The sequence below is a fragment of the Polypterus senegalus genome, chromosome 2, assembly GCF_016835505.1.
Source record: "Polypterus senegalus isolate Bchr_013 chromosome 2, ASM1683550v1, whole genome shotgun sequence".
In the NCBI taxonomy this organism is placed as follows: domain Eukaryota; kingdom Metazoa; phylum Chordata; class Cladistia; order Polypteriformes; family Polypteridae; genus Polypterus; species Polypterus senegalus.
In genome coordinates this window covers 180,234,215-180,258,636 of record NC_053155.1, presented here as the reverse complement: position 1 = coordinate 180,258,636, position 24,422 = coordinate 180,234,215, and positions in this window count along the sequence as shown.

Genomic DNA, 24,422 nt, shown 5'->3' with positions numbered 1-24,422 from the left:
TTCCTCCAACATATTGGAGTACGTAGCGCAACTGCGCGACCGGCTCACAAAAATCAGGCCAATCCTCAAAGATCACGTGACTCGTGCGCAAGCAGCGCAGGCCCGGTGTTACAACCGGAACTCCGTCCTCAGGGAGTTCCGCCCTGGGGACCGAGTTATGGTGCTCGTTCCTACCTCCCACTCTAAATTGCTCGCTCACTGGCAAGGACCTTACGAGGTTAAGGAGAGAAAGGGCCTCGTCGATTATCTGGTGAAACAACCCAATTGTCGACCACGTGAGAGGATCTATCATATCAACTTGTTGAATCCTTGGAAAGAGAGGGAGGAGCTTCCCGACTCCCATAGGTCACTCTCCCTTTTTACGAGCGTAACTGCCCTTAACCTCGGTGAAGAGCTAACCCCCAGGCAGCGGCAGGAGTTAACCCAAACACTCCGCACCATCCCCGAAGTAGTGAGCGAGTCACCTGGCCGGACCTCGTTGATTGCCCATGACATTGTCACGGACCCCGGGGTGATCGTCCGGGAGAGGCCCTATAGACTCCCGGAGGCAAAACGCGCGGAGGTAGAACTAGAGGTACAACGGATGTTGGACATGGACATAATAGAGGAAAGTCATAGCCGCTGGTCCAGTCCTATCGTCCTCGTGTCCAAGCCCGACGGCTCCTGGAGATTTTGCAATGACTTTAGACGTCTGAACCAAGTCTCCAAGTTCGATGCCTATCCTATGCCCCGCATTGATGACCTCCTTGAGAGGCTGGGTACGGCTCGATAATTGACTACGCTGGATATGACTAAAGGGTATTGGCAAATTCCTTAACGGCATCCATAAAGAAAAACAGCCTTTAGCACCCCTAGCGGGCACTGGCAATACAAGGTACTCCCATTTGGGCTGCACGGGGCCCTGGCGACTTTCCAACGTCTGGTAGATAGAGTGCTGAAGCCCCACCAGTCCTATAGTGCCGCCTACCTGGATGACGTCGTCATCTATTCCGGCACCTGGGAGGAACATCTATTGCAGGTATCGGCTGTCCTCAGAACACTAGGTGGAGCCGGCCTCCGCATCAACCCACGGAAATGTTTTTTTGGCTTAAAGGAGGCCAAATATTTAGGCTATCTAGTGGGACGGGGACAGGTGCGACCCCAGTGCTCTAAAATTAAAGACATCTTGGAATGGCCCCGTCCGAATACCAAGAGGCAGGTGCAGGCTTTCTTGGGGTTAGCGGGTTACTACCGCCGGTTTGTTCCCTGTTTCTCCGAAAGAGCAGCACCCTTGACTGACTTGACAAAGAAGGGTGCTCCCTGTACGTGGTGTGGACCAACAAGGCGGAACACGCATTCAGTGACCTAAAGAAGGCCCTAACGTCGGCACCTGTGTTGAGGTCGCCCGATTTTGGGCTCCCTTTTATTCTCCAGACCGACGCTTCGGACACAGGCCTGGGCGCCTGTTAAGCCAAAGCGTCGATGGTGTCGAGCACCCGTAATGTATCTAAGCGGAAACTGATGGACCGGAGACCGTACGCGTGGCGGTGGAGAGGAGGCCTTGGCCATTAAGTGGGCAGTGACCCATCTCCGGTACTACCTGTTGGGTCGCGAATTCACTCTGGTGACTGATCACGCTGCTCTTCAGTGGATGTCCCTGCACAAGGAGTCGAATCCGCGGGTCACCAGATGGTTTCTGGACCTACAACCGTATAAGTTCACTGTCACTGTCACAAGGGCGAGGCACCCTTCAGGCCAATGCAGATGCCCTCTCTCGGGTTTACGACCTCTCGGTTAGGCCCGCCTGACCTGACGGTTCTGGGCTAAGGGGGGGATCATGTCACGCACGCGCGAGTAGGAGGGCGGACGGATTCGAGCGCACCTAGGAACGTGTTCGCCGGCAGGGAATGGCGGGGTACTAACTTTCTCCCTCTGCTTCCTCATAGGAAAAAAGACCTCCCTCCGCCATAGCTGACGGCTGACCGCAGTACGGCACTTCCGCCCTTCCTCCGCCATCTTGCCATGACGTCATCCTTCCCGTCCTCCCTCACGGTCCTTCCCAGCATCCTTGCACTTCCGGCTCCTCCCCTATAAAATGGCCGCGGACGCCACGGTTCGCCGTCACGCTTATGAACAACTATTTGTTTATGATTTTGACCTGTGTTTTGTTTGATTGTGGAATCCCGACAATATACGGGGCCGGAAAACCCCAAACCTCTTTGCTGTCTCCTGCTCCATCTGTTACACTATCTATCTATCTATCTATCTAATGCATAATCTTGGCACTGTGACTGTCAAATCAGAAGCTTTCTTTGTTTTAATAGAAAAAAAAACAGGCAATTTGTTCTACCAGCTGCCAGGCATTACTTATGTCTGGCCTTAGCCAGCATCCGGTCTTTCCCCATAGGCTGAATGCCTGCAAGTGGGATGGTCAAATTTCCACCTTAGTAATTGCCTTGCCTGCTGGCCTGGGGCTCCCCAACCTTTCTCAAAGGTCTCTGCCTTTGTAAGGTTCTGGTGGGTGGTCTTCTCCTTCTAGAGACCATAATAATCCTCTCATGTTTTCCCCTTCAACCACAGCCTTATTCTTTTAGCCCCTCCCGCACACTCACAGTGGGTTATATTTTGTACCAACACTTGGGACGGAGCTTGTGCCTAGTCATTCTGAACCGCAACACACACAACACATGTCTCACACTCAGCCACTCAGGTACAGTAATCTCCCACCTGGACCCTTAAGGACTGGAGCTCTTATAGGTAGGAATTTTAAGGTGTCTGTCAGGTCCTGCTCCTGCATCATCATGGAGCCAACCACCCTGCCAACTACACCACTGTCAAATGACGCAAAGACACCAGCAAAAGGGTTTGGGGTAGCCACACTGTATACTTTAAAGTTGGCAGAAGAAAAGGCAAAAATAACAAATAGGTCTTTACAGACTTAAGTCCAAAACAGAACTTATTTTAATGCACAAAATGGGGTTTTATAAGGTGGTTACCAGAAGTGATGTCATTGGGACATTAACCGGAAGTGACATCATTGGGACTGGAACCAGAACTGACATCGTCGGGACTGGAACCAAAGTGCCATCATTGGGCCCAAGCTGTATTTCCCGTAGTTGCTCTGCAGAAGACCACTCCTGGTCCTGCATGGAATTACCCTCTTTTGAGCCCTTTACCCGCTTCCCATATACACATGTGTGACAATAACTAACAAAAGACAGAGAAGACATGATTAAGTTAACTAAAGAAAATAAAACAAGCCAATTAACAATAATGAGCAAAACTAAACTTTTGAAAAAACAAAAATTGAGCTAGAATGCTTTTATCAATAAAAGCATTTTGCTCGACTTTTCACTACATCAAAGGACAAGGAAATTCACCAGGAAATATAGATTTCAAAAGGTGATTAGCAGAAGATATTTCACTTTACAGGTAATGGTCAGCAGCAGACAGACAAAATTAAACCAAATTAGAATCCAAAATCAGTGCACAACAAAATGCAAGTCCAATTAACTTGTCACCACTAGATTATAATCTTTACCATAACCATTAGCAATTTCATTTATCTTTTCATTTCATTTCATTTTCTGGTTTATCCACATTCTTTGATTGCAACATTACCAAGGTCTTCTGGTCATGTGGTGACAACTGGGAATGATTTCTGACAACAAAAGGCCTGAGAAAACACCACAAAAATTTTCCCAGTTAGTCTATGAACAATGTGTTAATAGCTTTTTCTCCATGTTCATTATAAGAGTGATAAGGCCTATAAACTGGTTGTTCAAATTCTCTTGTGGTCAAAATATCAAATTCTCTTTGTAAATATGTTTTTACAGAGCATGTTATTATGTGAACTTGAATATTTTTGGCTGGTTTTAGAAATCTCAGTAATTAGTTCCCGTAAACTGTAATTTATTTTTTTATGGAAGATGTATCAGATTTTTTGTCCCCTCAGATACACTGCACTCCCAATGAGCTGCCACAAATATCCCTGGAGATGTAATAGTCTCTATGAAAATACAAATTTGAGCCCAATTAGTTTTCATCTGCTAATATTAATTGCTTTAATTCCCATTTGTGGGCTGTATTATAGGGGACAATGACTTAAATTCCAGAATAAGAGGAGCATGGTCTGATATAATAAAAGCAACATATTTAAAAGATTGAAGTAAAATTGTTATTAATACAGAAAAAAATGTGAATAAACAGGGTTTCTTAAAAATAACTAGAAAAATCTCCATTTGTCTGGAAAAGTATGATCCTTGATAAAAATGAAATTGTGGTTTCAGTTTACATGTGGTAGTTGCAACCTATGATGACCTATTTAAGGTGAAGTTTAATACACAAAATCTCCTGTATATAATAAGTTTATGACAACTTATATTGAGAAATAATAAGTGCCACCCCTAGCCAAACTGGGGCTCTAACCCTAACCCTCATGCCAACCTACCCAAAATCCACTATATTTGAATTTCTTAATTTGAACTATAAATATATAAATAAATAATACACAAGCACACATCACAAACTTAACTATAACTTTTAACGTCAAATACAAGTACAAATACTTTTTTTTTTTAAATAATCAAAACTTGAAAGTGAATGTTCAGGGCTTTCTTCAGTCTTTTTGTTACATATCACAACAGTACATGTCTACATTTTCTGAAGGCAAAGTCATCTATGAGGTCATCACATGACAGCATCTGGGTGAGGTCTGAGTTGATGTTGATGATAGCCAGACTGCTCACATATTCTTATGGATGACCTCAAGTATGTCTTGACGAGTTTAAAAAACAAGTTTTGAAAAACTTGTAAGAGGAAGGGTTGCTGCAATCAGAATAGCAACCCATAGTTTTGGAAATCAATGGTAGCTATTGGCAATGATTTACCAACTGATTTGTTTACTTCATAAATTAAGGCCTAAGTAATAGTCCAAATAGGACTACTAAATGTGATTTTATAAATTTACTTAGTGCAGTAAATCCAGGGTGAAAATGAAGCTCATTATTTAGATATTTAAAAAATGAACATGTGAATACATCACCTACCCTTACAAATTTATGTAAATTTCATTTAGTCCTTACAATGACAGTATATAGTAATGAGTTACTAACTAAATCAGTAATGTTAGCTACCACTAAAAATGACCAATAATAAAAGTTAATCTGAGCTCATTGCTGTTTTTGTACAGTATGTCAAAAATGCTTGTGTGGTACTTTTCCACAACTAGTAAGTAAGAGGGGCTGTGTGTGTTGGTGAAATTTACAAACATGTCCTCAATACAATAACACTCAGAACACTTCATATGTCAACTAATGTTAGCCTTTAACAATGTGTAGAGGTCCTGAGGTCTACAGTGGTGTGAAGAACTATTTGCCCCCTTCCTGATTTCTTATTCTTTTGAATGTCACACAAAATGTTTCTGATCATCAAACACATTTAACCATTAGTCAAATATAACACAAGTAAACACAAAATGCAGTTTTTAAATGATGGTTTTTATTATTTAGGGAGAAAAAAATCCAAACCTACATGGCCCTTTGTGAAAAAGTAATTGCCCCCTGAACCTAATAAATGGTTGGGCCACCCTTAGCAGCAATAACTGCAATCAAGCGTTTGCGATAACTTGCAATGAGTCTTTTACAGTGCTCTGGAGGAATTTTGGCCCACTCATCTTTGCAGAACTGTTGTAATTCAGCTTTATTTGAGGGTTTTCTAGCATGAACCGCCTTTTTAAGGTCATGCCATAGCATCTCATTTGGATTCAGGTCAGGACTTTGACTAGGCCACTCCAAAGTCTTCATTTTGTTTTTCTTCAGCCATTCAGAGGTGGATTAGCTGGTTTGCTTTAGGTCATTGTCCTGTTGCAGCACCCAAGATCGCTTCAGCTTGAGTTGACGAACAGATGGCTGGACATTCTCCTTCAGGATTTTTTGGTAGACAGTAGAATTCATGGTTCCATCTATCACAGCAAGCCTTCCAGGTCCTGAAGCAGCAAAACAACCCCAGACCATCACACTACCACCACCATATTTTACTGTTGGTATGATGTTCTTTTCTGAAATGCTGTGTTCCTTTTATGCCAGATGTAACGGGACATTTGCCTTCCAAAAAGTTCAACTTTTGTCTCATCAGTCCACAAGGAATTTTCCCAAAAGTCTTGGCAATCATTGAGATGTTTCTTAGCAAAACTGAGACGAGCCCTAATGTTCTTTTGCTTAACAGTGGTTTTGCGTCTTGGAAATCTGCCATGCAGGCCGTTTTTGCCCAGTCTCTTTCTTATGGTGGAGTCGTGAACACTGACCTTAATTGAGGTAAGTGAGGCCTGCAGTTCTTTAGACGTTGTCCTGGGGTCTTTTGTGACCTCTCGGATGAGTCGTCTCTGCGCTCTTGGTGTAATTTTGGTCGGCCGGCCACTCCTGGGAAGGTTCACCACTGTTCCATGTTTTTGCCATTTGTGGATAATGGCTCTCACTGTGGTTCGCTGGAGTCCCAAAGCTTTAGAAATGGCTTTATAACCTTTACCAGACTGATAGATCTCAATTACTTCTGCTCTCATTTGTTCCTGAATTTCTTTGGATCTTGGCATGATGTCTAGCTTTTGAGGTGCTTTTGGTCTACTTCTCTGTGTCAGGCAGCTCCTATTTAAGTGATTTCTTGATTGAAACAGGTGTGGCAGTAATCAGGCCTGGGGGTGGCTACGGAAATTGAACTCAGGTGTGATACACCACAGTTAGGTTATTTTTAACAAAGGGGCAATTACTTTTTCACACAGGGCCATGTAGGTTTGGATTTTTTTTTCTCCCTAAATAATAAAAACCATCATTTAAAAACTGCATTTTGTGTTTACTTGTGTTATATTTGACTAATGGTTAAATGCGTTTGATCAGAAACATTTTGTTTGACAAACATGCAAAAGAATAAGAAATCAGGAAGGGGGCAAATAGTTTTTCACACCACTGTATATGCTGGTAATACATCATCCTCAGCCATTAGTCAGATAGCTACTGTAACATTTATAAACAATTGATAACAAACTACTACACATAATGCTATTTTAAGTACATTGTTACCCCAGCAAACTGTTAGCTTTAGTGTAGTAGCAGCTGATGTAATATTAGCTAGCTTACTGGAAGTTAGACAAATTTAGATTTCTAAACATACCTACAACTAATGGAACACAAGCTGTTTCTTCATGCTTCTGTTTTTTATCTTTTCTTTGCCCCTGACTGGGAGGGACTTGAAACCATCTCCCTGATCACTGAGGGAAATTTTTCACAACGGGTGACTATCAACAGTGTAAATTTGACAATTCATGAAACAGAAATAACCCCAATATTGTCAACAGAGTGCATTATACATCAGTGGTACGATATGGCTGGTTGCATTATAACACTTTATCCCAGGCAATCACCATGTTTTTGGTGATGTATTTGATATGGAGAGCAAGTCAACCCTAAACCGTGCTCAGACCCCTTTCTGCGTTTTTGACAGATAAAATAAGATAATTACATTTATATAAAGAAAATAACCCAGCTCAACAGATAATGTGGAGATCAAATATAATAAAACAATTATATACAAATCACAAAAACAAAATGGCAGAAATAGGATCCATAATCACACACCCCACCACTCCAACACATACAGTATACAAATAAGAAAAGGAAAAAAATCATTGACAATAGACAACACGCAATATCCACGAAGTTCTGTCGCTTCTTAAATTAAATTGTAGGTTTTTTTTACTTTCTTTTGAGCAGAGTTTCCAGAACGTGGTATATCCGCTCACCTAATCTCGATCCTTTTAACTGTCCCATCCATTTCTTTTTGTAACACATTGGCTCAAGAAGAACTGTGCTGAGAACATCTTTCAGATGGATGCCTCCAAACAGGAAACGGCCTCAAACTCTAAGTAAGGCAATCTCCTTCCTGGCCTTAGATAGTCCACACCTGTATCCTCTAGCATAAAGCTTTTGTTCAATAGTTTGTTTTTTTCCTGCCTTTTTGTTCTTGGTTTTCACTGTAGATTAACATTCATTACCATGGCAGCCTCCCAAAAATCATTGCAATTGACCATACTTCACAAAGGTCCTCCCTATTGCCATCTCCCCAACGTGCCTGTTTTATTCCTGCCAGTTTTATATATGACAGGGTTTACATTGAGGATGACACAGAAAGACAAAGCGTAAACCAGAAAATACATCATGTAGCAGTGCTACATTATGCCCAACCTCAGCATCTGTCAAAGGGGATAAAAGTAAGGCTTAAGGTTGACCACATTCATAGTATCTATATCAATACCTGGTTCCCTACCCTTAAAGATCTAAATAATTCAACTAACATAAATACATCATCTGTTTATATCTTTCCCTGTTCTCACACTCCATCCAGCTCCTTCTCTTAGTTCTCACCAGTCACTTCTGCTTTTTTTAATGACCTGCTTTGTAAGATGAGGCCGACTACTTGTGTACTGGACCCCATCCCCACTACACTACTTAAATCCTGCCTTCATGCCATAATTCCGACCATTACAACAATAATAAACTCATCCCTTGACACTGGCTTTGTGCCGCTCACTTTTAAAATCGCTTCTGTAACCCCATGTTAAAAAAGTCTGGTCTTGATGCTGACAATCTTAACAATTTCCGGCCTATTTCCCACTTACCTTTCCTGTCAAAAGTTCTTGAGCATGTTGTAGCTTCCCAGCTCACCAACTACTTAACTTCTAATCAATAACCAATGATTTGCTTATGGCAGCAGACTCTGGACAAACCAGCATATTAATTCTGTTAGACCTCAGTGCAGCATTTGACACTGTCAGACATGACATTCTACTGTCCAGGATGGAGAACATTCTGGGTATCTCTGGCACTGCCCTCCAGAGGTTCAAGTCCTATCTGACTGATAGGCAAGAGTTTGTTAGTCTTGGCAACAGCAAATCCAGTTCACAGCCAGTCACACAAGGGCTCTGTCCTCGGTCCTTTGCTTTTCTGTATTTGTATGCTTCCCCTTGGCCATATTATTCATAGCTTTGGACTGAGTTATCATTTTTATGCAGACAATACTCAACTCTATTTCAGAACATCATCAGAACTTTCTCAGCTCATAAGTTGCCTCAGTGAAATTAAAACCTGGATGTAGCAGAACTCTTTAAATTTAAATTGCAACAAAACTGAACTCCTGCAAATTGGGACTAAAGTGCAACTTAATAAAATGAGCTCCTTCCCAGTCAATCTTGGCAGTGATCTCATCAGACCTGCCTCTACTGGAAAGAATCTTGGTGTCATTTTTGATTCCTCCTTTTCTTATTCCACCCACATAAATCACATTAAGAAACTTTCTTACTTTCACCTTCCTAACATATCACGTGTTTGCTCCTTCTCTACTTTTCTAACACTGAGAAACTTGTCCATGCTTTTATCACATCCCGCATTGATTATTGTAATTCCCTACTGGCAGGGGCCCCTTCTAATCTTATATCACAGCTCCATCTTATTCTAAACTCGGCTGCAAGAGTCCTTACTCGAACCAGCAGCAGCAAGCACATCACACCCATCTTGCTCTGCCTTCACTGGCTCCCTGTGTCCTACAGAATTGAATATAAAATTCTACTAATAACCTACAAAGCCTTACTACAAAACTACATCAGTGACCTTCTCCATCACTACGCGCCTTTCTATCCACTAAGGTCCTCTGATTCTGGCAATCTTGTTGTGCCCCACACTAATCTACACTCCATGGGTGACACGGCCTTCAGCTGTATTGCACCCAGACTCTGGAATGACCTACCAAAATTAATTAGATCAGCTGACTCCATGAATTCTTTTAAAAAACAACTCAAAACTCATCTGTTCAGGAAGGATTTTAGCTCTACCTGACTTTACTGCCCTTCTTTCAGTTTACTTCTATGTCAAGGTGCTCATGTAACTCATGTGTGTGTACTAGACCATCAATTATGTTGTCTGTTAGGCTTTTGTTTCTCTGAAATTACTATCTTACTCTTCTTTATTCATTTATCTGGTTTAGTGCAATGCTATGTACTTAACTCTGTGAAGTGCCTTGAGCATGGGAAAGGCGCTATGTAAATAAAATGTATTATTATTATTATTTGTATACTGTAGCTGTTTGGTCATAGTTGCTTTAGAATTAAGCATGGTCCTGTCCATTTAAGTAAAAACTTTGAGGAATACCTTTTAGTTGCATCAGAGAAATGGTGAGTCCTAACCCAGACCAGGTCACCCGCCAAGTAGTGTACTTTACTATGCCAGGCATTGTAATATCTGGGATGTCTAGCTGTCCCTGTCACTGATCTCTTTGGAACATTCCTCCTAAATTGTTCCTAGGTGGCGAGTGCATAGTATAGTGGTGTGTCTGGTAGGGAGCTGCTGTTAACAAACAGTCAAGTGGCCCCTTTACTTCTCACCCTAGCGCTAGTATCCTTATGTATTGCTGTCATGTAGGAAAACCACAGCTGATGAAGCCACTTGTTTCAGTCTTGATGGCAATCACCCTCATATGAGGCCAACATAGTCTTTAAGGTCCAGTTCACCTTTTTCATCAGAATTGTCATGGGATGGTAGGCAGTGGTCAGTTTCATCTTTATACTCCAGGTAGAATATAGCTTTTCCATTAAGTCACTAGTGAACTGGGGACCTCTGTCAGACACAAAGTATTTTAGTAACCACCAGCAGGTGAATATTTAATTATTCAAGGTAGAGAAGATATTCTGGGATTTGGCATCCATTAGGGAAAATAGCTCCACCTACTTTGAAAAATAATTCATGACAATAATCTAGACTGTCTTCGTTGTGGAAGTAGAAGGCAAGGGTCCCATCAAGTCCACTCCCATAATCTCTCCTGGTTCGAACACCATAGTCGATTGTAGCTCTCCCAGTGGTTTCCAGGTGGGACTTTCATCATCTGGCATGTCTGGCAACTCTTCACATGATCCCACACATCCTATTGAACAGAGGGCCACCATGCAACTTCTACTACTCTCAAAAGGGTCTTCAGCCTAACAAGGTGTACCGCAAAAGGGGTGTCATGATAGTATTGGAATAACTCAGGGACATATCTCTGAAGGACCACTATCTTGTGTTTAAATCCCACAAGTTTTGCTGGTACTGGTCTAGTGTAGTGCAGCCTCCAGTTTTTCTAAGTCTATGTAGCTAGTCTGTTATTTACCCAAGTCCTCCCTACCTTTTTAGTACACAGGATATGCAAGTCATCCAGGCCCAGGGGAAATTGAGTCCACTGGCTTTGAACCATAGGTATATATACCATGTATGTATGGATCTGTGACAATGCATCTAGGACCATGTTGCCACACCCTTTCCAGCAGAACACCACGAAAGAGAAGCCCTAGATTTGCAGCACCTACCTTGTCAATCACAGACATTATGGGATAGTTACATATCCAGATCAGGGTACTGTGGTCAGTGCATACCTCAAACTCAACTCTCCAGCAAATAATGACATTAGAACAATCTAGACGAGAACAGGCCATTCAGCCCAACAAAGCTCGCCAGTCCTATCCACTTGCTTCCTCCAAGAAAACATCAAGTCGAGTTTTGAAAGTCCCTAACGTCTTACTGTCTACCACACTACTTGGTAACTTATTCCAAGTGTCTATCGTTCTTTGTGTAAAGAAAAACTTCCTAATGTTTGTGCGAAATTTACCCTTAACAAGTTTCCAACTGTGTCCCGTGTTCTTGATGAGCTCATTTTAAAATACAAGTCTCGATCCACTGTACTAATTCCCTTCATAATTTTAAACACTTCAATCATGTCACCTCTTAATCTTCTTTTGCTTAAACTGTAAAGGCTCAGCTCTTTTAATCTTTCCTCATAATTCAACCCCTGTAGACCTGGAATCAGCCTAGTCGCTCTTCTCTGGACCTTTTCTAGTGCTGCTATGTCCTTTTGTAGCCTGGAGACCAAAACTGCACACAGTACTCAAGATGAGGCCTCACCAGTGCATTATAAAGGTTGAGCATAACCTCCTTGGACTTGTACTCCACAGATCGTGCTATATAACCTAACATTCTGTTAGCCTTCTTAATGGCTTCTGAACACTGTTTGGAAGTTGATAGCTTGGAGTCCACTATGACTCCTAAATCCTTCTCATAAGGTGTACTCTCGATTTTTCGACCGCCCATTGTGTATTCAAACCTAATATTTTTACTTCCTATGTGTAATACTTTACATTTACTGACATTAAATTTCATCTGCCACAAATCTGCCCAAGCCTGTATGCTATCCAAGTCCTTCTGTAATGATATAACGGATTCCAAATTATCTGCTAATCCACCTATCTTGGTATCATCTGCAAACTTAACCAGCTTGTTACTTATATTCCTATCTAAATCATTTATATATATTAAAAATAGCAGCGGCCCTAGCACTGACCCCTGTGGAACACCACTCTTAACATCGCCAGTTCTGATGAGGTTCCTCGCACCATCACCCTCTGCTTCCTGTGTCTGAGCCAATTCTGCACCCATCTAAAAACATCACCCTGAATTCCCACTTCTTTTAACTTGATGCCCAACCTCTCATGTGGCACCTTATCAAATGCTTTCTGAAAGTCCAGATAAATAATATCATAAGCTCCACTTTGATCGTATCCTTTTGTTGCCTCCTCATAGAATTCCAACATGTTAGTAAAACACGACCTCCCCTTCTGAACCCATGCTGACTGTTCAGAATAACTCCTGTCCTTGTCATGTGTTGCTCAATCTTATCCTTAATAATTCCTTCCATTAATTTTCCTGTGATGCTTGTTAAGCTTACTGGCCTATAGTTGCTTGGATCTGCCCTGTCACCCTTTTTATATAATGGGATGATATTTGCCATTTTCCAGTCCTTTGGAATCTCTCCAGTGCACAGTGACTTCCTAAAAATATGTGTCAAGGGTTTATATATGTACTCACTAGCCTCCTTAAGAACACGAGGATAAATATTATCTGGGCCTGGTGATTTGTTTGATTTCATCTTATTTAATCTGAGCAGCACTTCTCCCTCTACAATTTCCAAATCCCTCAGTACCTCCTTAGTAGTTGTGTTTACCTCTGGCAGGTTATCCACTTGCTCACTTGTAAACACCTCAGAAAAATGTAAGTTTAGGGCATCTGCTATTTCATTGTCTGTATCTTTTAATTCCCTTTACTATTCCTGATGAACTTGACCTCCTCCTTAACTGTTCTTTTACTACTAAAATACTGAAAGAATCTCTTGGGGTCTTCTTTCGCCTTATCTGCTATATTCCTCTCCAACTGTCTTTTAGCCTCTCTGATATCCTTCTTAATGGTTGCCCTCATGTTCTCATACGCTCACGGTTCTCTTTGCAGTCATTAGTCTTATATGCCTTATACAGCAGTTTTTCCTTTGCAACTTCTTTTTAAATCTTTATTAATCCATCGTGGAGATTTTTTAGTTTCCTATTACTTCCAAATTTAGGTATGTATCTGTCCTGCATTACATGTAAAACATTTTAAACCTGTTCCACTGCTCCTCGACTGTCTCCACATTTAAAAGCTTATCCCAGTCTATCCTACTTAGACTTTGTCGCATCTGCTCAAAATTAGCCCTACTAAAGTTCAACTTAACAATTTTAGTCTTTGCATCTGTACTCTTACAAAATACTGAGAATTGTATTACATTATGGTCACTTGACCCTAGTGGTTCAATCACCTCTACACCCTCAATTCTATCCTGATTATTACAGAATACTAAATCCAGATAGGCTTCACCCCTTGTTGGTGCTTTAACATGCTGTGTTAAAAAAACAGTCGCTGATTACTTCTAAAAACTCCTGCTCTTGTGCTCCTCCATCTGTAAGGTTATCCCAGTTAATATTTGGATAATTAAAGTCCCCCATGACTATAATATCCCCTGTAAACTTGCCTTTTGATATTACTAAAAGATGTGTGTTGAAATTACTGTCTGAATTGGGTGGTCTATAACACACTCCTAAAATGAGACCTTTTTCCCTAATATTTTCCAGGCGAAGCCACATGTCCTCACTAAGATGGGGCTCATCATCCAACTGAAGATGACTTACATTTAATTCCTGTTTGGCATAAACAGCAACCCCACCTCCTTTTCTGTTCTGTCTATCCTTCCTAAAAATGTGTATCCCTCTATGTTACACTCATCCCCATCTTTGTTATTTAGCCAGGTTTCCGTTATTGCTATAATATCATAATTGTGCTCTGCTACATACAACTCCAACTCACTTACCTTATTTTTGATACTTCTAGCATTAAGGCAAGCTATTTTTAATGTGTTAATCCTTCTATCTTTACGTGTTTGCTTAAAATTTACATTACTATGCATTTTTATTTCTACACCATTGTTTGTTCTTCCATGTATAGATCTAAATCTGGCCTGTCCTAAACTCCCTGCCCCCCCATTCCCTAGTTTAAACAATCCTCGACTAGCCTACACATACGCCTCCCCAATACATTGGTGCCCCTCCGGTTCAGATGTAACCCGTCACGCGGAACAGGTCCCATCTGTTCCAAAAGGAGTCCCAATGCCCCATAAACCTATACCCTTCTACCCTGCACCAAGATTTGAGCCACGCGTTAAGCCTTCTAATCTCCTCAATCTTACCTGGACTGGCGCGTGGCACAGGCAGAACTTCGGAGAAGACTACCTTGTCAGTTCTGCTCCTCAGCTTGGTACCTAACTCTTTGAATTTGGATCGCAGAACTGACAGACTACCCTTATGTATGTCATTTGTTCCAACGTGGACAATGACAACTGGATCCACCCCGCTCTGGCCAAGAGCCTATCCACCCTTCCAGGAGGTCTCCCACCTGTGCTCCCGGAAGGCAACACACCGTCGAGACTCTCTCTCTCTGGAGCACACCTGCGCTTCAATCCCCTAATGATTGAGTCCCCAACTATCACTACCTCTCTCTTTTTGGGAACTGGTTTTGAGGTGGCCCGTTGGGGCTCCTCAACCCTGCCTACCACCTCAGAATTATCAGAGTCACCGTCCAGCTCCGCCAGGACATGATAACGGTTAGACACTTCTAATTCTGGGGTTGATGCCCCCGGACAGTGTGCACCCTTTACCTTACGCCTTGCGACCGTGACCCACCTATTCCTACCTGTCTGGTCTGGAATCTCCTCCCGCCACCTTAGGGGTGCACACTATCTCTAAAGGACACCTGGGCCAAGTCCGCCAATTCTCTATTACAACGCAGGTCAGCCAACTCCTCCTCCAGTTCAGCGACCCTGAGCTCGAGGTGCTGGATCAGCTGGCATCTCTTGCAGATGTAGCCCTCATAGACAACTGGCTCTTCCAAACCATCATCTAAAAGTCCAACATCCAACAGGACTTGCATTGCACTGGCCTCATTATTAAAATTTGATTTGGGATTACTAAGCTGCCTTAACTATATATTTTTTTTTCTTAAAATTAAATTTCTTCTTCTTTCAGCTGCTCCTTAACTTAAATGGTAACACTAAGATCTGCTACAGATATTTTACACCTTTTCCCCTTAAGCTCCTGTACTGTTCTCCCTCTCAGCTGCCTGCTGCCTTTCTATGAGGTTAACTTTACTTTTCTCTGTCTCTTCTAGCTTTGCGCTCTTCTTACTTATAAGCTCTTCACTCGCACTGTTTGTATTCCCCCGTATTAATGAACCAATACGCTGTCGCCCACTTAACTGTTCTGCCTCTGGACCGCTAAGGACTGTTTAATCTAAAATAAACAAATAAATAAAACTTTACTACCTTATTTGCTCCTACTGCTCCTTGTGCCTGATCGGTGTCTTAACGCAGGCCGCTTACCTGCGCACTACTGAGTTTCCACCTTTTACTGCTTTGAAGTCAGCCGCGGCCTTTTTTTCTTTTCCTTTAAACTAAGGAATCGCTGTTACGACGACGCGGTTATTTATTTACAAATGCCGATATCAGTTACTGCTGCTTTCTACCCTGCCGCCTCGATGCTAATTCAAATACAGATAACAAGAAAAGAACAAGTACAAATAACTTTTCCAAGCGCACTTCCAAACACCCAGCTACTTTTGCTCTTGTGCGGCGAAAAAAAGCAAAAAACCCTTCTAAAGGGAAAAAAGCTTTAAAAATTCCCACACGGTTCCTTAGAGGCAACCAAAACCCAAGTTTTAAGAGCAAAATGTATTTTTTAATGTAAATCTCACACCACAGAACAAACCAACACTCTCAACAGACTCTAGCGTTTGCAAAGCACACGTCAGCACAAAGCACACGTGACTCTCACTGGTCATGATGGTGTAGATGGTAGTGCTGTGCAGAAAATCCAATATTTTGTGCACCCGGTGCATGGGATAAGCATCCAGGTGGGTCTTAGAATTTAGCCCTCTGAAATACACACTAAAACAGAAGGATCCATTGGGCATTTTTTACTAAGACCACTTTGGCAGCCCAAAGGAATGTTGAGGGCTCCATAATCTCTTCAGCAAACATCTGGTTGATGCGCTTCTTTATAATCTGTTTCCTTTGTAGAGAAACACGGTGTGTACAGTCCCCTCATCAATAGTGTGGATGTTGTGCATTATTACTGTGGTCTGTCCTAGGTACCTCTGGCCACTGACACAGCAAAGGTCTTACCTCCTCAGGTTGCTCCTAAGTGCTTGTTGCCTCAATTTCCATTGCGGTCTTGATTTCCACAACATAGAATCCCAGGTATGCCCCTCAAAGCTCTTCACGGGCCTTTAACCAGAAAGAATGCTCCCCATCTCCAGGCACCACGTAAATCTAAGGCTGAAAATACATGACCATGACACAGAGAGACAAAAGATAAATGAGAAAATACATTATGTCTTAGTGCTACAGCACTATGGTTTAAGATAAGGGTTGTGAGAGAGTTATGTGACCTAAGTCAAGTTATTTAAGCAACAAAAATGTGAAATATATTTTGCTGTCCAGTGTAGCTCCTGAATTGTGGATATAATTATTACTATTATATAACCACAATTATTTTAGCTGTATTTAGGTTTTTCTGCCACCATGATATAGAACATCTCAATGCCCAATATTATTTCAGAAGCCACAAAGAAGACTGGTTTGTAAATCCGAATTCCCACTGCTTATTTCTTATTGCTAGAGCTAGAAATGAATCATGCGACAGCCATTTGAACCCAGGACCCTTGAGACATTCTAAAAACTGATCTGAGTTTTCAAGCCCTCTATAAACTAATGTAAATATACACACCTTTTCTATATGGCGTTACCATACTAATGCAATATCGTGTATGGGATTGTATTTTCATGTTTGATGTAATGAAAAGTCAAGAAAAATGACACAAAATTATCTTTTTAGTTAGCCAATAAAAGGTTTCATTTTGCTTGACTTCTCATTTTTTCTCATTACTGTACCTGTGACTCGCTATGACAAAAATAAAATAAGGGAATCAAGAGTGTTAGGTTTAGGCTCTTATGTCCGCAAGAGGTAACAATACAGTGAACGCTAAGCTGGTAATAAAATGCATTTGATGCCCATAAACCATGAAGAAAATGGCAAATACAAGGAAGTGAGTAAAGTGACTGTGCAAACTGTGCACACTATTCCGAGGCTCTTTAAAGTTTGGAGCCAGCAGAGATGTCTATTTTATATTTTGTGTTTAATTTTGTTCAGTTCTTCTTTTCTTATTCTGGTTTATACTACACTGAAAATACTTTGTGGTACATTCTCATCACAACACAATATTTGTAAAAGTGATGAAAAGTCATGGAGGAACTGTGTAATCATTCGTACCCTGTGATTCCTAATTACATAATTTGACTCACTAAGAGTTTCAGCCACTGCAGTTGTTAAATTTAACATAGTCTCCAGTTAGTAGTCATGTCATGTCATGTCATCCTTTATTTTGATTCTCACCTAATGATGTAAAAAGCAAAGTTCCAAGAGAGCATGAGAATATTTGAGAGGCTAGATTTTTAAATAGAAATATTCTTAAATTTTCTATAAATGAGATTAACTTAAGCACTAAGGTAAATTATGAAAAAAATCCACTGTAATAGTTCTGCCATTGCGAGTCAAGTGTCAGTGCTGTTTGTTAATGCCTGTCCTTCTCCTCTGTCTACAGTTTAACATGACAGTTGTCAGAGAACATACATATAGATTCCAAAGCAAAAATGAGAAGAAGTGAAGCTTTAGATCAAGTGAATGCTAGACCTTGGTGTTATTGAGGAAAATTTTAGTCCCTGATCTAATCCAATTGTTTTAGTTCCAAGCCTAATGGCAGTTGTCTCTCTTGCAATGATTTCTTTCGGCTTAATCAAATTTGATGCCTACTCGATGATGAGAGTGGATAAACTCCTTGAGTGACTCGGAAAAACACATTATCTGACTACTCTTGACATGATGAAAGGGTACTGGCAAATTCCTTTAATGCAATCCGCCAAGGAAAAAATCATGTTTAGTACCCCTAGTGGACATTGGCACCACCATGTCCTTCCATTTGGATTGCATGGGGCACCAGCCACCCTCCAAAATCTGGTGGATGAAGTGCTATAACCCCACAATTTGTCGTCATCTATTCTGACACTTGGTAAAACACATATGGCATGTTCGATACATCCAAAAAAAATGCTATTTCGGACTTACTGAGGCCAAGTACTTGGCCTACATGGTGGATGGAGCGATAGTTTGACCCCAATATTCCAAGGTTCATACCATTGGCCCCGTTCATGAACCAAGCTGCAAGTCCAGGCCTTCTTGGGGTTAGACAGGTTCTACCACTGGATTGTCAACCACTTCTCTCAAAGGGCTACTCCCTTGATTAATTTGACAGAAAAGCAGGCACCAAACACGGTGGCACAGGATGATAAGGTAGAGGCTGCATTCAGTAAACTGAAGCAGTCCCCCACATCAGCACTTGTTTAAACATTTCCTGATTTTTCCTTCCCCTTTATCCTCTAGACCAACACTTCAGACACAGGGACTTGGAGGGCACTGGAAATTATTGGACCAGGAAACAAGGTATGCTACCATGGAACAGGAAGATCTAGCAATTAAATGGGCCATTCAGCAGCTGAGCTACTACCTCTTCAGCCATGAATTTACTGTTGTCACTGATTATGTTCCTCTACAGTGGATGCCTTTCCACAAGAGTCAAATCTATGCATCACAAAATGGTGTTTGAAACTACCGTTGTTTAAAATGAAGGCGGTCTCCTCAGTGCCAATGACGATGCTCTTTCCCGGGTATTTGACTTCTTGGTTTAGACCCCTTTAAGAATCTGATGAAAGCTATGGACCTCCTTCCCTAAAATATTCACATAAACACAACTTTGCATGAAATGAATATAATGTCATTTATTTATTGAGATTTGATTGTCTCATACATATACGACACACACAAAGTATTATTACACTTTATAAAGTAACCAATATAAAAAAAAACAGTTCTTTTTTATGCAAAAAGTAATGGCCATTATAATTCTGGAATACAATACTCTTCTGTAAATTAAAACAGATCTACTACTATGTTTTCTACATTAGAACTACTACTACTACATCTTCTCTAAATCAACAGTACCAGGCTGTATAGTGAATATAAATATTAATTTTTATCTGACCCTCATGGACCCCCTGAATCACATCCAAGAACTTCTGTCTCAATGCCTCTCTTCTTCTTCCATTCATAAAGCAGAAGACTGATATCCCAAAGATCTGTGATGCTACTAATCACTTGGACCCATCTCTTCCTGCGTTCCTGATTTGTAGTCACGTCCTCTGGAAATCTGTTATCATTTTTGATGTTAAATCACTTTAATTATGTTGTCAACAATTATACAGTGATCACCAGCTGGTGCCCCATCTCTTTATAATCTTTTTGTCTTTTAATTCAAACTTCATTTCATAAGTATGTGACATAAAATACAAGATTTAAAATATTTTATTTTCTACCTTAGTCATTTTTTCTCTCCTACTTTCATGTAAACATATCTTTGTATGCTGTTTAGTCATGTGGCAATGTGCAGTTTTAAAGCATATGCATCATGCTTAGTTTGAGATTCAGCAGTTTACTTACATACACAAGATCCCAATTTATATGAACTCATTGTGTGTTTTTTGTAGACAGGTGATTTTGAAGTACAAAAAAGGCAATATCCACATACAGTGAATAAATGATACTGTATGCCATTTTGTCCTGTGTTCATAGTGCTTTCATAGTGATGGAAGCCTTAGATTATCCGTCTCACTAAGATCCTTTCCTTTGTCATGCTGTCAAAATTATCACTAACAAGCATTTTATCCTGCAGAAGGTACTTTCTCCTTTTCTAGACTGCTCATGTTTTCACCAGTGAAAACTGAAAGGATTATCTATTTTTGCTGTTGTCATTATTTGAGAAGCACCTAGGTGAGTAACCCAGGCGACTAATGTCTCTTTTGATCTTTTCTTTTCTTTTGATTACTGTGTTCCTCTCTCAACTGCATAGACAGACATTAATAATTCATTGTGCACCTTTGCACATTTTGCCTTTCGGTCACATCCATTTGACTAACAAATAGGCTTATAAAGCTCCTTATTACATTACATACAACTCAGCACAAAGAGATTTTTTATCAGAGGCCAATGAACTGAAATGGAAGTGGCAGCAAGGAAGCTGTTCTCCAACAACTTGGTAGAAAGAGAGACATACAGTTTGTGTGTCATTCTCCAACAGGGTGCTGGCATGTAGAATCATATACCTCAAAGGCAGGCAACTCCTATAACAGTGAGAATAGGCTTTTTCTTCATTTACAAATCAGCCTCAAAATGCTGGCTGCCTTTCTTTAACACATTTTAATAGTGTTCTAAGGGTATGGCATAAAGAAGTCAAGTATAGAGATACACATAAAAAAATGTTACAAGGTCATGAGTTAAGGTTTGTGGAATTATCCTTTTTACCTGGCATGGCATGTGAGACTTTTCACTGTTCCTCTCAGACCTGAGCAGTAATCTTTGATGGCTCCTTTGGATTAAACTCCTACTTCAATCATAATGAAACTTCTTAGTTGAACTGAGTGGGTCTCTCTAATATGCAGCATTTGGATCTCTCCATCTGATAAAATGGAATTAATCATGTCTGAACAACATTCTTGAAAAAATATTCCAGACCCCAAAGCATCTGGTCTTGAATAATTTCACTGCCTTTTCCAGAAAAAAAGATGCATTTCTGTTGACCCTATACACTCTGTAAACAAAAATTGTAAAAGGCAGACATAACATAAATAACATCCAATAACCAGGTACCATAATCAAATTAAACAATATACGATGGCCAGAACAGGCTATATCCCTGTTATCCATAACCACAGCCATTTAAGTGCCTTGCTGACTAAGTAGATTCCAGACAAAAAGCACTAGCATGTTTACCTAATCTGGTTTATGGCAACATTTAACTTGGGTCACAATGTTGCCAGCCATACTAGAAATTCTCTAAGAAGCAGTACCTAATGCTAAAATGCCCATGTACACTTTTGGTCAAATTTTTTTTTTAGTCATCAAAAGGAACCTTGCTTGCTTGTCACACCACCACATCAGAGTGTTCCAGTGTGCCTTGTAACAAATGCTTGGCAGTGAAATGTGCAGTTTTTCATACAAAAGAAGAAAAAGTAACCAAAAGTAACACAGTGTTTGTAATGTATTATTTAGTTGCTTATTATAAAGAGTAACATTTAGTTATTTTTTGTACGTAACCAATAATGTAAATAAGTTATATTTAATAGTAACAAACCCCAAAACTTACCTTCATTAAATGAATCCCAGTCAAATGTTACATGATGATTGGTCTCATCTGTCTTGGGAGATGGATGTGTGAAGTGGAACTCTGTTGGCAGCACTGTTATTTTACTTTTTTTACTGTAAACCCAAGGTATCCTCTATTTACTGAACACAAGAGACTTTAATTAAAGTAAAAGCAAGTACAGTGATCCCTCGCTATATCACGCTTCGACTTTCGCGGCTTCACTCTATCGCGATTTTTTCTCATACACGCTTATGTCACTACGCATGCGCTTTCTGAGAACTTTTATCTGAGCCCCACGATGGCTCCTAAACGTTCTCCTTTTTCTAAGCCTTCTGACAATAAAACTAAGCGCCGGAGGAAGATGCTTACTATCCAGGAGAAGGTGAAACTCTTGTATATGATCAAAGATGGCAATACCCTACAAAAGCCTCCTCACGCATATGAAAAGACAGCGCCAGCAACTGCCTATCAAGATGTTCATCAGCCGCGCACCCAGACACCCACTGCCTACTCCTAGTACTCCTTCAGCGGAAGAAGACAACAGCACACCTGCTGAAGATACTGCACCACCTCTGAAGACTCTCCTACTGAGGTCTTGCCTTCATAGGTTAGTGGTTGTGTGTAAGAATTGTGTGTGTGTGTGTAATTAAATGTACAGTACAATAATCAACTATATAAAAGCGGTCGGGATTGTCCTACCGTCCCATGAGTGCAAAGCGTAGCGGTATTCCGCTTATCACAGATTTACTTATTGCGGCTTGCAGTATGAAGCGAAGCGATGTGAGCAGAGTTCTGGTGCTCTCATCGTTCACTTGCTTTTGTGCGCGATGCGCTGGAAAAATAGACAAAATTATGTCTCTGGAAATAATTAATGTTGGAATACAAATACCTCACCGCGTAGTAAATATCAGGGAAGATGGTGCTTGCTTATTCTCATCTATAGCTTATTTAGTGCATGAAACTCCATCATTTAGCGGTACATATTCGGGCTGACATTGTACGACTTTGGACAGGCACTCGGGGATAAAAAAACGTATGTTTTCGGGAGATGTTATGAATGGGCACTTTGATGTTCTCATTCCCTACACTTACATGCCTGATGTACACATGGAGCGCACACAAATTGAGGATAAAAGTCGGTCGCCTTAAAAGGCGGGTGAGCCTAGTAATAATATGATATTTGTAACGTCTAATATGTCTTATTTTCTCTTATTTTGTCTAATATATTGGGTAATACGAGTTTAATGGTGACTAAAGGGTGTTATTTCATGTCTATAGGGCTCTAATAATGTTAAAAAACGTATTTAGAAGGTCGTAAACAGGTTTTCTATACTCTAACTGCGAAAATATTCGATTTATAAATAAAGAATCCTACTTCGTGAAAATTCATTTATCACGGTAGAGTCTGGAACTCATTAACCGTGATAAACGAGGGTTCACTGTACATACAAACATGAATAGCAGAAAAAGGGCTCTGAAAGAAACAGAAAAGACAGCTAATATTTCATCTAAGTCTAAACAGGCCTCAAAGTTCAAGTTCAAGTTACAGCCTTCCAGAGACTGACCTGGAAGAGATAGGCAAAAGAATAGAATTCCCGGGACCTGATGCTGCAGCATCATCTCCAGCCGAGAGTGAAAGTGGGAGTGAAAGTGCAAGTGAGTAGGGCCAGGAGAACTCGTTGAGTTCAGAAGGTTAATTGAAACTGAAAATGGACTTACTATCTGTGGTGTGAACAATCATTTGCAAGCCAGTGGCACTGACTCCAACCAGGTTTGCTACTCAACCTGCGGAGCACGAAGAAGACGAAAATGAGTAGTATCACAATAACTAATGCTCTTGGGGGGGACATAAAGGAGCTAAACAGTAATATAAAGAAGGCTACAAATTATACAGGTATAAGGCAAGATATAAGGAACACAAACAAGACAAATGAGAAGCTGCTTCTGGATATTAAAGATCAGGAGAAACATTTAAGTAATTGCTTTGAGACAACCTTTAAAGGTATGCTAGAAAAAATTGAGAAGAAAATTGAGGAGAAAATACAGGAAAATACAAGTAAGTTTGAGAATAAATTCAGAGCACGTGGTGCTCAGCTTGAACTCGTATTTAAATAGTTGAACAACTGGCATGTACTGCTGAGAGAAAAGCAACGGCTGCAAATTCCAAGACAAAAGTTCTTGGATAAAGACTAGCTGATCTGCAAGATACAGAAGGAATAATATCATAATTGAAGGTCTCCCTGAAAACCACACATGTTCAAACCCAATGAAATGCATAGCTAAATTTTTCTCTAAAATAATTGGAGAGGATTTCAAATTAGACACAGAGATATTCACAGTTTACCGCATACATGGACTGAATGCCTCAAAACCTAGAATCCTCATTGTGTGTTTCAATAAATTACAATTTAAATTAAATATAATGTCACTTCTCAGACTGAAACAAGAGATTATATTTGAAAATAACTGCTTTCATATTTTCCCTGATTTCTCACCATCAACAGCTGCTAAACGTGACACATTTTATGGCATTGAACAGCGCTTATGGAAATCTAAAATCAGATACAGCCTGTTGTATGCTGCTAAATTGAAAGTGCATATTAAAAACAAGTTCTACATTTTGAGTTCTCTGGAGGAAGCAGAAAAAGAGCTAAGAAAATTGATCCCAACACTTTTTGAAATATGAGCGTGAGTTAAATCATGTCC